At 40.3% G+C, this 15359-nt stretch overlaps 2 long non-coding RNA genes across 3 annotated transcripts; both read right to left on the bottom strand.

Annotated features, from left to right (window-relative positions):
- Positions 1 to 3633: 3633 nt before the first annotated feature.
- On the bottom strand, positions 3634 to 8860 carry LOC117289904. Its single transcript, XR_004518994.1, has 4 exons — positions 6261 to 8860; positions 5645 to 5775; positions 5087 to 5312; positions 3634 to 4809 (listed from the first exon to the last, which is right to left on the bottom strand). It is a non-coding gene; the product is annotated as an uncharacterized LOC117289904 (long non-coding RNA).
- A 3749-nt stretch (positions 8861 to 12609) lies between these two features.
- Positions 12610 to 15090, bottom strand: LOC117290874. Of its 2 annotated transcripts, none has more exons than XR_004519094.1 (3): positions 15008 to 15090; positions 13261 to 13378; positions 12610 to 12747 (listed from the first exon to the last, which is right to left on the bottom strand). It is a non-coding gene; the product is annotated as an uncharacterized LOC117290874 (long non-coding RNA). The 2 variants fall into 2 exon arrangements; XR_004519095.1 differs by having other exon boundaries at positions 12610 to 12709.
- Positions 15091 to 15359: the final 269 nt, after the last annotated feature.

The raw sequence follows: 15359 nt of genomic DNA, 5'->3' as shown, positions 1-15359 counted from the left end.
GCCGCTTGGCCAAGTAAATAGCAGCCGCTTGGCCAAGTAAATAGCAGCCGCTTGGCCAAGTAAATAGCAGCCGCTTGGCCAAGTAAATAGCAGCCGCTTGGCCAAGTAAATAGCAGCCGCTTGGCCAAGTAAATAGCAGCCGCTTGGCCAAGTAAATAGCAGCCGCTTGGCCAAGTAAATAGCAGCCGCTTGGCCAAGTAAATAGCAGCCGCTTGGCCAAGTAAATAGCAGCCGCTTGGCCAAGTAAATAGCAGCCGCTTGGCCAAGTAAATAGCAGCCGGCTTTGCCAAGTAAATAGTCCTTTGTCCTTTGTCCTTTGTCCTTTGTCCTTTGTCCTTTGGTCCTTTGTCCTTTGTCCTTTGTCCTTTGTCCTTTGTCCTTTGTCCTTTGTCCTTTGTCCTTTGTCCTTTGTCCTTTGTCCTTTGTCCTTTGTCCTTTGTCCTTTGTCCTTTGTCCTTTGTCCTTTGTCCTTTGTCCTTTGTCCTTTGTCCTTTGTCCTTTGTCCTTTGTCCTTTGTCCTTTGTCCTTTGTCCTTTGTCCTTTGTCCTTTGTCCTTTGTCCTTTGTCCTTTGTCCTTTGTCCTTTGTCCTTTGTCCTTTGTCCTTTGTCCTTTGTCCTTTGTCCTTTGTCCTTTGTCCTTTGTCCTTTGTCCTTTGTCCTTTGTCCTTTGTCCTTTGTCCTTTGTCCTTTGTCCTTTGTCCTTTGTCCTTTGTCCTTTGTCCTTTGTCCTTTGTCCTTTGTCCTTTGTCCTTTGTCCTTTGTCCTTTGTCCTTTGTCCTTTGTCCTTTGTCCTTTGTCCTTTGTCCTTTGTCCTTTGTCCTTTGTCCTTTGTCCTTTGTCCTTTGTCCTTTGTCCTTTGTCCTTTGTCCTTTGTCCTTTGTCCTTTGTCCTTTGTCCTTTGTCCTTTGTCCTTTGTCCTTTGTCCTTTGTCCTTTGTCCTTTGTCCTTTGTCCTTTGTCCTTTGTCCTTTGTCCTTTGTCCTTTGTCCTTTGTCCTTTGTCCTTTGTCCTTTGTCCTTGTCCTTTGTCCTTTGTCCTTTGTCCTTTGTCCTTTGTCCTTTGTCCTTTGTCCTTTGTCCTTTGTCCTTTGTCCTTTGTCCTTTGTCCTTTGTCCTTTGTCCTTTGTCCTTTGTCCTTTGTCCTTTGTCCTTTGTCCTTTGTCCTTTGTCCTTTGTCCTTTGTCCTTTGTCCTTTGTCCTTTGTCCTTTGTCCTTTGTCCTTTGTCCTTTGTCCTTTGTCCTTTGTCCTTTGTCCTTTGTCCTTTGTCCTTTGTCCTTTGTCCTTTGTCCTTTGTCCTTTGTCCTTTGTCCTTTGTCCTTTGTCCTTTGTCCTTTGTCCTTTGTCCTTTGTCCTTTGTCCTTTGTCCTTTGTCCTTTGTCCTTTGTCCTTTGTCCTTTGTCCTTTGTCCTTTGTCCTTTGTCCTTTGTCCTTTGTCCTTTGTCCTTTGTCCTTTGTCCTTTGTCCTTTGTCCTTTGTCCTTTGTCCTTTGTCCTTTGTCCTTTGTCCTTTGTCCTTTGTCCTTTGTCCTTTGTCCTTTGTCCTTTGTCCTTTGTCCTTTGTCCTTTGTCCTTTGTCCTTTGTCCTTTGTCCTTTGTCCTTTGTCCTTTGTCCTTTGTCCTTTGTCCTTTGTCCTTTGTCCTTTGTCCTTTGTCCTTTGTCCTTTGTCCTTTGTCCTTTGTCCTTTGTCCTTTGTCCTTTGTCCTTTGTCCTTTGTCCTTTGTCCTTTGTCCTTTGTCCTTTGTCCTTTGTCCTTTGTCCTTTGTCCTTTGTCCTTTGTCCTTTGTCCTTTGTCCTTTGTCCTTTGTCCTTTGTCCTTTGTCCTTTGTCCTTTGTCCTTTGTCCTTTGTCCTTTGTCCTTTGTCCTTTGTCCTTTGTCCTTTGTCCTTTGTCCTTTGTCCTTTGTCCTTTGTCCTTTGTCCTTTGTCCTTTGTCCTTTGTCCTTTGTCCTTTGTCCTTTGTCCTTTGTCCTTTGTCCTTTGTCCTTTGTCCTTTGTCCTTTGTCCTTTGTCCTTTGTCCTTTGTCCTTTGTCCTTTGTCCTTTGTCCTTTGTCCTTTGTCCTTTGTCCTTTGTCCTTTGTCCTTTGTCCTTTGTCCTTTGTCCTTTGTCCTTTGTCCTTTGTCCTTTGTCCTTTGTCCTTTGTCCTTTGTCCTTTGTCCTTTGTCCTTTGTCCTTTGTCCTTTGTCCTTTGTCCTTTGTCCTTTGTCCTTTGTCCTTTGTCCTTTGTCCTTTGTCCTTTGTCCTTTGTCCTTTGTCCTTTGTCCTTTGTCCTTTGTCCTTTGTCCTTTGTCCTTTGTCCTTTGTCCTTTGTCCTTTGTCCTTCGTCCTTCGTCCTTCGTCCTTCGTCCTTCGTCCTTCGTCCTTCGTCCTTCGTCCTTCGTCCTTCGTCCTTCGTCCTTCGTCCTTCGTCCTTCGTCCTTCGTCCTTCGTCCTTCGTCCTTCGTCCTTCGTCCTTCGTCCTTCGTCCTTCGTCCTTCGTCCTTCGTCCTTCGTCCTTCGTCCTTCGTCCTTCGTCCTTCGTCCTTCGTCCTTCGTCCTTCGTCCTTCGTCCTTCGTCCTTCGTCCTTCGTCCTTCGTCCTTCGTCCTTCGTCCTTCGTCCTTCGTCCTTCGTCCTTCGTCCTTCGTCCTTCGTCCTTCGTCCTTCGTCCTTCGTCCTTCGTCCTTCGTCCTTCGTCCTTCGTCCTTCGTCCTTCGTCCTTCGTCCTTCGTCCTTCGTCCTTCGTCCTTCGTCCTTCGTCCTTCGTCCTTCGTCCTTCGTCCTTCGTCCTTCGTCCTTCGTCCTTCGTCCTTCGTCCTTCGTCCTTCGTCCTTCGTCCTTCGTCCTTCGTCCTTCGTCCTTCGTCCTTCGTCCTTCGTCCTTCGTCCTTCGTCCTTCGTCCTTCGTCCTTCGTCCTTCGTCCTTCGTCCTTCGTCCTTCGTCCTTCGTCCTTCGTCCTTCGTCCTTCGTCCTTCGTCCTTCGTCCTTCGTCCTTCGTCCTTCGTCCTTCGTCCTTCGTCCTTCGTCCTTCGTCCTTCGTCCTTCGTCCTTCGTCCTTCGTCCTTCGTCCTTCGTCCTTCGTCCTTCGTCCTTCGTCCTTCGATAATGTAATATATATATATAGAGTGCACAGATGCTAAACAATGGGGTGATTAAAATAACAATGGGGGTCACCAACATAGCAATGGGATCACCAACATAGCAATGGGATCACCAACATAACAATGGGATCACCAACATAACATTGGGGTCACCAACCTACCAGTGGGGGTCATCAACCAGCATAACAACGGGGGTCATCAGCATAACAAGGGGGTCATCAGCATAACAATGGGGGTCATCAGCATAACAATGGGGGACATCAACATAACAATGGGGGTCATCAACATAACAATGGGGGTCATCAACATAACAATGGAGGTCATCAACAATGGGATCATCAACAGGGGTCATCAGCATAACAATGGGGGTCATCAGCATAACAATGGGGGTCATCTACATAACAATGGAGGTCATCAACAATGGGATCATCAACAGGGGTCATCAACATAACAATGGGGACATCAACATAACATTTAGGTAATCTGCATAACAATAGATAATCAAAAGTACACAATTGTTTCTTGTTTCATATCATCACATTTTTACATGTATTTATTTCACACTGTTAGCCAATCATGTATAATGTACAACTGAAAACCATTATGATACTGTGCAATATTTACAGTGTACCACATTATAAAATGGGTTAACTTTCATAACAATGGGTTAATCTACATAACAAAATGTACAATCCACAGCACAGTTTTGTTTATCCATACCACCAACATTTATTATTTATTTCACACTTAAAGCGATACATGTATACTGTTCAACTACCCAACAATACAAATTAAACTTTTAAACTTAATTTTTACTTAGTTATTACACACATCACTATACAAAAATAGAGTGTAGCTACATAGATTGGTTTGATGACATTAGTCTAGAACAGGATGGACCACGTGAAGGTTGTCATCTCCCACCCCACAACAGATACTTTAAAACAATAACAAGAGTTACTTATCCAAGTGTGCCAAACAAATATTTATTACACTAATTAACTAAAATCAAAACCAGGCACATGTCAATTAAAACCTTTTAGTTAGTATTAACACCCCAAATACATGCTAAACTTAAATTACTATTGCATGCTATAAAATTAGCCACTGCCACTGCATTTACTTCCATACAAGTTAACAAAATATGTTTAATTATAAGCCCCTGCTTAATACTGAATGTTTTATGCTTGTAATGAAGTACTTCATATACCAGCATGAAACTTAATCATACTTGCAATGAGGTACTTCATTGCAAATATGATATTCTTGCACACTTGTAATGAAGTACCTCATTACAAGAATGCAATCGTTTATAGAAATACATGAACAAGTAATATACATGTATTTGGTCAACATACTTCCAACGAAATACCTCATTACAAGTATGTTGACAACATTCTGAGCAAACTACGATTTCATTCGTAGTTAAATATTTCAGCTTCAGGGCATCAACCTTGTATAAAACAGTAATATTGTCCCTAACGATGATCATCTTGTGCTGGAGTTCAATTTTGCTGCAGATGAATTCTAGAAGATCAAGTGCTACATCATTGTCCATATGAAGATTTGTCCGGAATGAAGACGACTCAAAATAAACTGTTCATTGTTGTTTACATCCTCAGGTGAATCAATAAGGTTTCAGAAATGTCCATTTCAAACTTGTTGTTTGATGGCAAGTTCTAACAGATATTTAAATGTTGGCTAATGTTGATTTTAATCTTTTCCGTGAACATCTAATACATGAGAAAAAAAAAGAGTAAAGAAAAAATTACAATTTCAACTCAAACATTTGAAAGCAAGCTAGAGTACATTTTAACTGATCCATTTAATTGAACTATTAGTATTTGTGATAGTTGAATGGAGAATGTGAACATTTTCATAACAAATTTGATTTGGCACAAAGGTTGGCATAAGCCTGTTTGCCAAATACCAGAGCCAATACATGTATTCTTTCAAGTTTTTAAGGCTATAAGACTGCGAATAGAACTTGCAATATGTGATTGTCTATACCTTTGAAGAAACACACAGCTTCACCAGTCAGTTGTTATCTATAGCAGTCATTTCTGTTCATCTAACTGCAGTGAGTAGATACAAGTTCAAAGACGTCACTCTCCTGACCTCAGACATGAAAGTACCAAGGCGACCTATCCTGACCACAGACAAGACTCCATCATCAGCGTCTTTGGGGGTCCATGTTGACAGCAGAGCATACATCGTAGCAAGTCAACATGATAACCTAATACACAACAACAAGCCAAAAATTGTATTGAAACTTGCCAAACACTTAATTTCTTATCACCCATAGAGTTTTTTCATGGCTCGCCATTTTACAACACTTTGCTTTTCTTTTAAATCAATGTGTAGACATTTGAAGATAATAGCTATACAGAAATTAACATACTAGTCAACATGCAGGAAAAAAGTTTGAGCATAATGCTTTTGTATATTTCCCTGAGACAGACAAGGACGACAAAAAGAAAAAAGCAACCAACAACAGAACAAAGAAAAAATAAACGAAAACAAAATAAAATCTTACAAGAAAGATAGGTAAGATCTTAAAGAACTTACCTTGAAGTTGCATACTGCAGCTTGGTAGTAAGTACTTGATGTTATTGCCTCTAGCCAAGCCACACCCCGATTGATGACTTCAATGTCCATGTTGCTGGAGGAACACTGCATCAGAACGATCTCTTGACAATCTGGAACAGTCATAAATCAAGTCAACATTGGATGAAGACCTTGGAAAAAATTAACAAACAAGTCGCAAAAGTTTAGCTTTAGTAAAGTTTTTGTTACAAAGACAAACATTTCAAGGATCTTCATGCGAACATTTAATTATGATTGATTACAAAAGTCTTAATACACATTGCACTCTTACATTAGGCATTTTTATATGGATTTTCAAAGACAAATGTTGTCCATGTTGCACTTGCAAGATGCAGTGATTGTGACAAGTGAAACCTTTGAAATCAGGTTAAAATACTGTTCTAAAATTGTAGAAACAATATTTTGTTTTTCAGCAAACATAAGCATGACCAATTCAATCAAACATATTTCGAGCAATGCAGGTTTTAAAAGTTATTCTTTGCCATCAATTATTCAAAATTAATTTCAACCAAGTCCATTTAAAATGGTACCACACTCTAAAACTTGTCAAGTTTCAAGCGTAGAATATATTTTTTACCTTGTCTTTGCCTCGACCAAGCTGTTGATGAGTAGATGTCAACCCTTCCAATGACAGCTTGATAATGAGTAGCTATACGTCCCTCACACAGCTCAATGTTGTCATGGTTCCTGTTGACAGCTCGTTGATGAGTAGAAGTATGTCCCTCACATAACTCAATGTTGTCATGGTTCCTGTTGACAGCTCATTGGTGAGTGGTGTACGTCCCTCACACAGCGATACAACTCCATGTTGTCATGGTTCCTGTTGACAGCTCGTTGATGAGTAGATGTACGTCCCGCACACAGCGATACAACTTCATGTTGTCATATGATTCCTGTTGACAGCTCGTTGATGAGTAGATGTTTATCCCTCGCACACAGCGCACTCCATATGTTGTCATGTCCCTCACACAGCTCAATGTTGTCATGGTTCCTGTCGACAGCTCATTGGTGAGTGGATATACGTCCCTCACACAGCGATACAACTCCATGTTGTCATGGTTCCTGCTGACAGCTCGTCGATGAGTAGAAGTACGTCCCTCACACAACTCAATGTTGTCATGGTTCCTGTTGACAGCTCATTGGTGAGTGGATGTATGTCCCTCACACAGCTCAATGTTGTCATGGTTCCTGTTGACAGCTCATTGGTTAGTGGATGTACGTCCCTCACACAGCGATACAACTCCATGTTGTCATGGTTCCTGTTGACAGCTCGTTGGGATGATGAGTAGAAGTATACGTCCCTCACACAGCTCAATGTTGTCATGGTTCCTGTTGACAGCTCATTGGTGAGTGGATGTACATCCGTCACACAGCTCAATGTTGTCATGGTTCCTGTTGACAGCTCATTGGTGAGTGGTGTCTGTCCCTCACACAGCGATACAACTCCATGTTGTCATGGTTCCTGTTGACAGCTCGTTGATGAGTAGATGTACGTCCCGCACACAGCGATACAACTTCATGTTGTCATATGATTCCTGTTGACAGCTCGTTGATGAGTAGATGTTTATCTCTCGCACACAGCGCACTCCATATGTTGTCATGGTTCCTGTTGACAACTCATTGGTGAGTGGATGTTTGTCCCTCACAGAGCGGCACATCTCCTTGTTGTCACAGTCTCGCGGAGCGACTTAGCTCTATGTTGCCAGCTTGTTAATTAGTAGATGTACATCCCTCGCACAGAGACACACCTCAATGTTGTCATGGTTCCCATTGACAGCTCTCTGATGAGTAGATGTACGTCCCTCAGAGCGGCACACCTCCATGTTGTCATGGCTCCCTCTGACAGCTCGTTGATGAGTAGATGTACGTCACTCACAGAGCGGCACAACTCCATGTTATCATGGTTCCCAATGACAGCTCGTTGATGAGTAGATGTACGTCACTCACAGAGCGGCACAACTCCATGTTGTCATGGTTCCCTATTGACAGCTCCTTGATGAGTAGATGTACATCCCTCATAGAGCGGCACAGCTCCATGTTGCCATAGTTCCCGTTGACAGCCCGTTAGTTAGTAGATGTACATCCCTCGCACAGAGACACACCTCAATGTTGTCATGGTTCCCATTGACAGCTCTCTGATGAGTAGATGTACGTCCCTCAGAGCGGCACACCTCCATGTTGTCATGGTTCCCAATGACAGCTCGTTGATGAGTAGATGTACGTCACTCATAGAGCGGCACAGCTCCATGTTGCCATAGTTCCCGTTGACAGCCCGTTAGTTAGTAAATGTACGTCCCTCACAAGTGAAACAGCTAGATCCCTGTTGTCATGGTTCCACTGACAGCTCGTTGATGAGTAGATGTCAGCCCTCATAGAGCGGCACAGCTCCACGTTGCCATAGTTCCCGTTGACAGCTCATTAGTAAGTAAATGTACGTCCCTCACACAGTGAAACAACTCCCTTTTGTCAGGGTTCCCGTTGACAGCTAGTTGATGAGTAGATGTATGTCCCTCACACAGCGACACTCCATGTTGTCATAGTTCCCAGTGACAGCTTGTTGATGAATACATGTCCCTTATAAAGCGGCACAACTCCATGTTGTCATAGTTCCTGTTGACAGCTCCATATTGTCATAGTTCCCGTTAACAGCTCATGATGGGTAGGTGTATGTCCCTCGCACAGCAACCTAGCGCCATGTTGTCATGATTCCTGTTGCAAGCTTGTTGATGAGTGGATGTACGTCACTCACACAGCGATTAAGCTCCATTTTGTCATACTGGTTCCTGTTGACAGCTCCATGTTGTCATGGTTCCTGTTGACAGCTCGTGGTAAGTAGATATACCTCTCTCACGCAGTGACAAAGCTCCCTGTTGTCACGGTTCCTGTTGACAGCTCGTGGTAAGTAGATATACCTCTCTCACGCAGTGACAAAGCTCCCTGTTGTCACGGTTCCTGTTGACAGCTCGTGGTAAGTAGATGTACCTCTCTCACGCAGTGACAAAGCTCCCTGTTGTCACGGTTCCTGTTCACAGCTCGTTGATGAGTAAGTACGTCCCTGGCACAGCGACACAGCTATGTGTTGTCATGGTTCCTGCTGACAGCGACCATGTTGTCATGGTTCCTGTTGACAACTCGTTGGTAAGTAGTGTACTTCCCTCACAGAGTAACACACCTCCACTTGGGCATGGTTCATCTTGACAGCAGACAACAAACTCCTAAGATATGTGTCAATTAAATCAGAAATTACATTGTTTTATCATGACAACAAAATATCTCTAGTTTTACTTTAACATGGTAAAATTACTGAGAGCAACTATAAATATAAATATTAATAGTAAACTTGTGGTTACAACCATGGGTGTAAAAACTCTTTTGAAGGAGTGGTGGCTCTGAAAAGAGCCGGTTTGGTCTCGACGTTTCGAACAGTATACTCTGCTCGTCTTTCCCTCACGCAGTAAAATTACTGCACAAAAGCCCAGGTTAGAAAAAGTAGACGTACCAATTGGGAATTATGCTCTCTATGTTTCATTGTAACGGTTGATAGATTCTTAGCACGACTCCTTGGTGTGGTAATAATAGTGGCCATCTTCTTTGGGAATTTTAACAGGGAACATGAAATACATTGAAATCAAGAAAAACTGCCAACATAATGGCCGTGCAGTTAGATTGAGTTATCATGCCGATTTCATAGAGAAATCTTACCTCAAGGTTTCATTCTTTTACTTGATATTCAGCAGACGTCCTACTTCAGACAGCATAACACCTCTGGTGTGAATCTCCGAGAGTTGAACCTGTGGAATATTCTTCCAAAAAGCATAAAAACTATCGCGTGTTAGAACATCTTTGAAAAGGTTCGACTAGAAAGGCTACTTCATTTATAAAAGTAAAAAACAAAAACTTTTGTGATTGTATTATAAATTATAGTTAATGTTTTGTTCTATGACTTTGTCCACATTAACACTGGGCTTATTTTGAATGCAGCAATCAAAATATGCAACATGATATCTTCAAATGCTATTTCCTTGACAATTAAGTAGTTCAGATAAAAGTATATTTTAATACCTGGTGTTCATTGTCTCATGAAATTAGTATTTTATTCACATATCTTTGTTCAATATATCTTTATAATTACTCGTACTTGTGTACTTAAATAATGGAAATAAATGTAGAGTTGATTTGAATTGTATTTCTTTGGAGGAAATGGTACAGGTAGAATTTTGGTAATTATTGATCTTTCAGTTTAAAACTAATCCATTTTATTTTAAATAGTTATCATAAATATGTTTTGTGTAAGTCAACTTACCATTAGAAATGTCACATCTCACTGCCTTCTTACCATAACACACCCATCCAAGGTCTTCCAGGTTCCAACTGATAGCTGCAATGATGTTACTCTCTGCGCCATGTCACTCCCTACGCCATGGTGTCATTCCTAATGCCCTGATGTCACTCCAATCTTCAGCTCTGAAGAAGAAATCAAATTTCACTTTGTTTAGCAGGGGTGAGAGTCATTACTAACGAAAAAGTCTGAAACTTGGCTAAAAATTAAAAGGTATGTTGAAATGATGCCATTTCTACCTTTTGGTAACCCCTGGGGTTATAGATTCCAAGGAGCTTTTGGAAACAGTATCCAAAGCACTAAAGAAATAGACCAATGAGCAGGATTTCTTCATTGTTGGAAAAAATATTGTGTGATTTTCTCACCAGGCCAACATAAAAAGTCTGACTTCAGCCAAAAGTCTGAGCAATCTCATCCCTGGCTTAGACATTATAACCTTACAAATACTTCTTTGAAGAACACTATACGCAAGATACAAATACTTGTAAAAAACAAACACGGATGCGGTTTGATCCGACGGTGCACCACTTAAATCAACAGTTACATTATTTGACCATTCAGTTTACTTCAGCATTGTGAAACTATGCACATTAATTGTATGCAAATGGTTGGGTTATTTTCCAAGAGAAAAAAAGTAGATAATAATAATCATAATAGTAATTTGGGGGGTTAATCATCTTTACTCGCTGCTACCACTGTGTTTGAGAACAGGCACAGAGCTGCCAGCCACATCAACCCATTATGACCACGGAGCACAGCCAAGATCGAAAGTGTTTGATTTTTCCCGAGGGAGGAAAACCAGATAGTCTGGAAAACCCTCGTGGCACAGCAGAGAACCAACGCACAACTCAGCTCCGATATGGCCCTGGCCGGGAATCGAACCGGGTCACCTTGGTGAGAGGCGAGCGAGTTACGCACAAGCCAACCGTGCCAGATGTATCAATTGGGAGTTATGCTCTCTAAAGTTTCATTGTTGATAGATTCTTAGCACGACTTCAAAAGGAAAGCTTAAGACGGGGTAATAACAGTGGCCGTCTTCTTTGGTGATTCTAACGGCAACATGGAATATCTTGAAAACTGTGGACATATTATTATTATAGCCCTGCATTTAGACAGAGTTATCATGCTGAGTTCATAGAAAAATCTTACCTAAAGGTTCCAGTCTGTAACTTGTTAATGAGTTGACATCATTCTTCTTACAGCAAGACACACCTCTACTGATGTGAATCTCCGAGCGTTGAACCTGTGGAATATTCTTCCAAAAAGCATAAAGACTATCGCGTGTTAGAACGTCTTTAAAAAGATACAACTAGAAAGGCTACTTCATTTACAAACAGAAAAACAAAGACTTTTGTGATTGTATTATAAATTATAGTCAATGTTTTGTTCTATGACTATGTCCACATTAACACTAGGCCTTTTTGGATTGCAGCAATCAAAATGAGCAACATGATATCTTCAAATGCTCAAGTATTTCAGAGAGAAGTAAATTTGCCTCTTTTTCATTGTCTCATGTAATTATTATTTTATTCACAAATCTTTGTTCAATATATCTTTATATTTACTTGTACGCATGAACACTTGGAACACTATGGAATAAAATGTAGGGTGGAGTTTAGTTGAATTGAAGTATTTATCTGGAGGAATTCGTTTTGGTATAAATTTGGTAATTATTGATATTTCAGATTGAAACTGAACCATTTTATTCTCAATATTTGACATAAATATGTTTTGTGTAAGTCAACTTACCATTTGAAATGTCACATCTAACTGCCTTCTTACCATAACACACCGATCCAGGGTCTTTTAGGTTCCAACTGATAGCCGCAATGATGTCACTCCCTGCGCCGTGATGTCACTCCCTCTCCAGTCCTGAAAAACAAATCAAATAACACTGTTTGAGACATGATAACCTCACAAGTACTTAAGGGAACGTGAAGATCACAGATCTACATAAAACTTTGGCTGCCAGCCACATCAACCCATTATGACCACGGAGCATAGCCAGAGATTGAAAGGGTTTGATTTTTCCCCGAGGGAGGAAAACCGGATGGTCTAGAAAACCCTCATGGCACAACTGAGAACCAACGCACAACTCAACTCACATATATAATATAATATCGAAGTCTTATAGCGCTTGATCTACCAAACAAGGTACTAAAGGCGCTGAGTATAATATACAAACTTTCAGAAAGATAGCTTATTGCAGTGATGAATTCTGAGACCTTTGTGAGATGTGAGCGCTTTACGCATAAGCCAACCATGCCATCCAAATACTTGTTTGAAGAACAATAAACACAAGCTACAAATACTTGTAAAAACGAAAAAGAACTAATTTGATCTATAGTTGCACCACTTGTTGGTTTTACATCAAATAGTCTGGGTTTGACTGCAAACAAAACAATGGCAGTTGTGACCCAAGGTAAACTTCTTCATACACGCTGAGTAACTCCACAAGAAAAAAAACTATGTTTGTAAAAGTCTTGGTTAAACGAATAGTAATTCAACCGCAAATTCATGGTTCAAATTACAAGTCCGTATTTAGATTAAGTCAGCGGGCCAAGTTAATTGAGAAATCTTACCTCAAGGTCCAGTCTTAAACTTGTTTATGAGTAGACGTCATTCTTCTTACAGCAACGCACCACACCTCTGATGTGAGTCTCCTAGCGTTGAACTTGTGGAATATTCTTCCAAAAAGCATAAAGACTGCCCCGTGTTAGAACATCTTTTAAAAAAATGCAAGTAGAAAGGCTATAATCTCAATGCAAACAGAAAAAAACATAGACTTTTGTGATTGAAATGAATGGCTTATGTTTTGTTCTTGACTATTGAAAAGTACTCTTATAACAACTTTTCTGTTATAAGGAGGACGACGGCCGGTCACAGCGACCATCTTATAACAAAAGGCTACTGTATACATAGAGTTATATATAAGAACTAGAGGGCCCACTGGTGATGCTTCTTGCACCAACGCGACGGGACCGCAAGGAGACATGCGCGCACCATTCTGTACGCGGGTTGAATATGAAACACATGTTGGAGTTTGTGTTTATTGAACGCTACGCGGATGCTGTTGTGTCAACTTACAAAATGGCCGCACAAACACACGCTGTGCGATGCCAGTTTTGAAAATGGCCGCCTGCGCGCATTCGGAGTCGCCAGTGCGCCCTCTAGTTCTTGTATATAACTCTATGACTGTTTATGACTCTATGTGACATGACATTGAAACATTAATTACCTTGTTTGGTCAGCTTTAACATCAGACTGCAGCCAATCCGGGAGAGACGAACTGCTGTCTATTGATATAACCAGTAGGGGCTACACCCATCATCTTAGCCCTGGCTCACAGCATGCCACTATTGCAGTAAACAAAACAAAAAACACAAATCTAAAATCTCAATTCAATACAAATATTATTAGGTTATTCGAGGTGCATGAAAACCATTGTTATATGATCCAGTGTGATTAATTAGTGGATTACAGATGATGCAGTATGAAAAGAAGGAGGTGCATAAATATGTTAGTTTGTTAATATCATGCAGAGTTATTTGGTGCAAGTGCGTTGTGCTGAAGTGAGTTACACCTAAATGGAGCTTATGACATCCAAATGTCTCTTGCGATTCCATTCCAACTCAACAGTCTGGACTACCGTGCAGGGTACCAATGATCGTCGCTGCTGGCTCCCTAACCTCTGAAGGTATTTCAAGGTGATCTGCAAAGAAGAAGATAAAAACACACTTTCCAGAATAACAAGTTAACCACCATACTTTGTCTCAATACAATTAGTCACAAACCTGCAACACAGCACATCAGTTGTGCGCACTGTGCTTAGTGTCAAAGCAAATTTACAAAATAAATGAAGAGACTTGTTGTGCGATTGCTTTAAGGCAGAGCACATCTTTGGCTTTTAGAACTGTTTGATTGTTTCATTTCTATATAAATGTCATAATAATAATAGCAAACATTTATAACATGCAAAACACATATCCACCAAAGGGGTACTCAAGGCGCGAACAAGAAGAAAAATAATTTAAAATGGTGGTCATGAGGTGTTTTTTTCAATTTGGTCTTGAAACAGTCCAACATGTCTTCACTGAATTGGAAAGTTTGTTCAACAATCAAGGGGTATATGATACATGGACTAAACTCTGTGAAAATTTTGTTTGAAAAGGTGGTAGAGTTTTTGAAATATCACCACAAATCTGGAGCAGCTTTGTCGACGCGAGAAGAATAATCGTAATGTCATATACAATCTGAGAAATGTTTCATGCAGAAATGTTTCTCAAGATTAAAATGTTTTTGAGTCCTCGAAAACCACATCATTCCTTGAAAAAAAAAAAACCTTTCTCAAAAAGTCACACTGTACGAACAACTGCAGTAAGTTTTTAGTCATTATAAATTGACAGTGTGATGGAATATCAACACTTCTTAAATGAACAAGTTTACTTTATGGCCAAAAAGTTGGGTTGACTTACTAAGTGGTTAGATGGAACTTCACTCCTGGTGCATCCATACAGAGACTTGAAGGAATTTACACTCAGGGTAAAGGGGTACATAAAAGAAAAGCAAAAACAAATATTAAGTAAACAAGCTTTCAATTTGGTTACTTATTTAAAACTTGCAAAACAAGATGGGACATTAATTTAAGAACAAAAATCAGCGCACAGACACAAACAGCGGACAGGTTGAATAGACAATTAATAAATCAATGAGCAGTTCGACAAAACTGTTTCCTTTCTTTTATAATAATTTATTGAAAGAGAGAACCTATAATTTTAAGGGGCATACATTTTTTGGAGGGACTCTTTCTTTTCTATGCAACCAATTAAAATTGGCTTATGATGTTTGACATATTTTGAGCTTTATGCATTATGCATTACCCTAAATTTTGAAGTTGGTATTAACTGACAGTGAGATGCAATATCAACACTTCTTGAATGGACAACCTATGTTTATTTTACCGCCAAAGAGTTGGGTTGACTTACCAAGTAGTTAGCTGGAATTTCACTCCTGGTGTATCCATACAGTGACTTGAACATCACAAGATCTTGGCTGGTGGAATTCACACTCGGGGTAAAGGGGTTCATGAAAAAGAAAATCAAAATAATATAAAGTAAACAAGCTTTCAATTTGGTTAAAACTTGCAAAACAAGATGGGACATTAATTTAAGAACAAAATCAGCACACGCCCCTCATAAAGCGGACAGGTTGAATAGACAATTAATAAATCATTAAGCAGACCGAAAAATAGTTTCCTTTCTTTAATAATAAAAAATCAAGATTTGAATGTGCCCATCAGTAGACTAACGATAATTTGGACACGCATGCTAATTATGG

The sequence above is a fragment of the Asterias rubens genome, chromosome 5 (assembly GCF_902459465.1).
Source record: "Asterias rubens chromosome 5, eAstRub1.3, whole genome shotgun sequence".
Taxonomy (NCBI): Eukaryota; Metazoa; Echinodermata; class Asteroidea; order Forcipulatida; family Asteriidae; genus Asterias; species Asterias rubens.
Note: the sequence above shows the minus strand (reverse complement) of the source record. Positions and strands in the feature narration are given on the sequence as shown.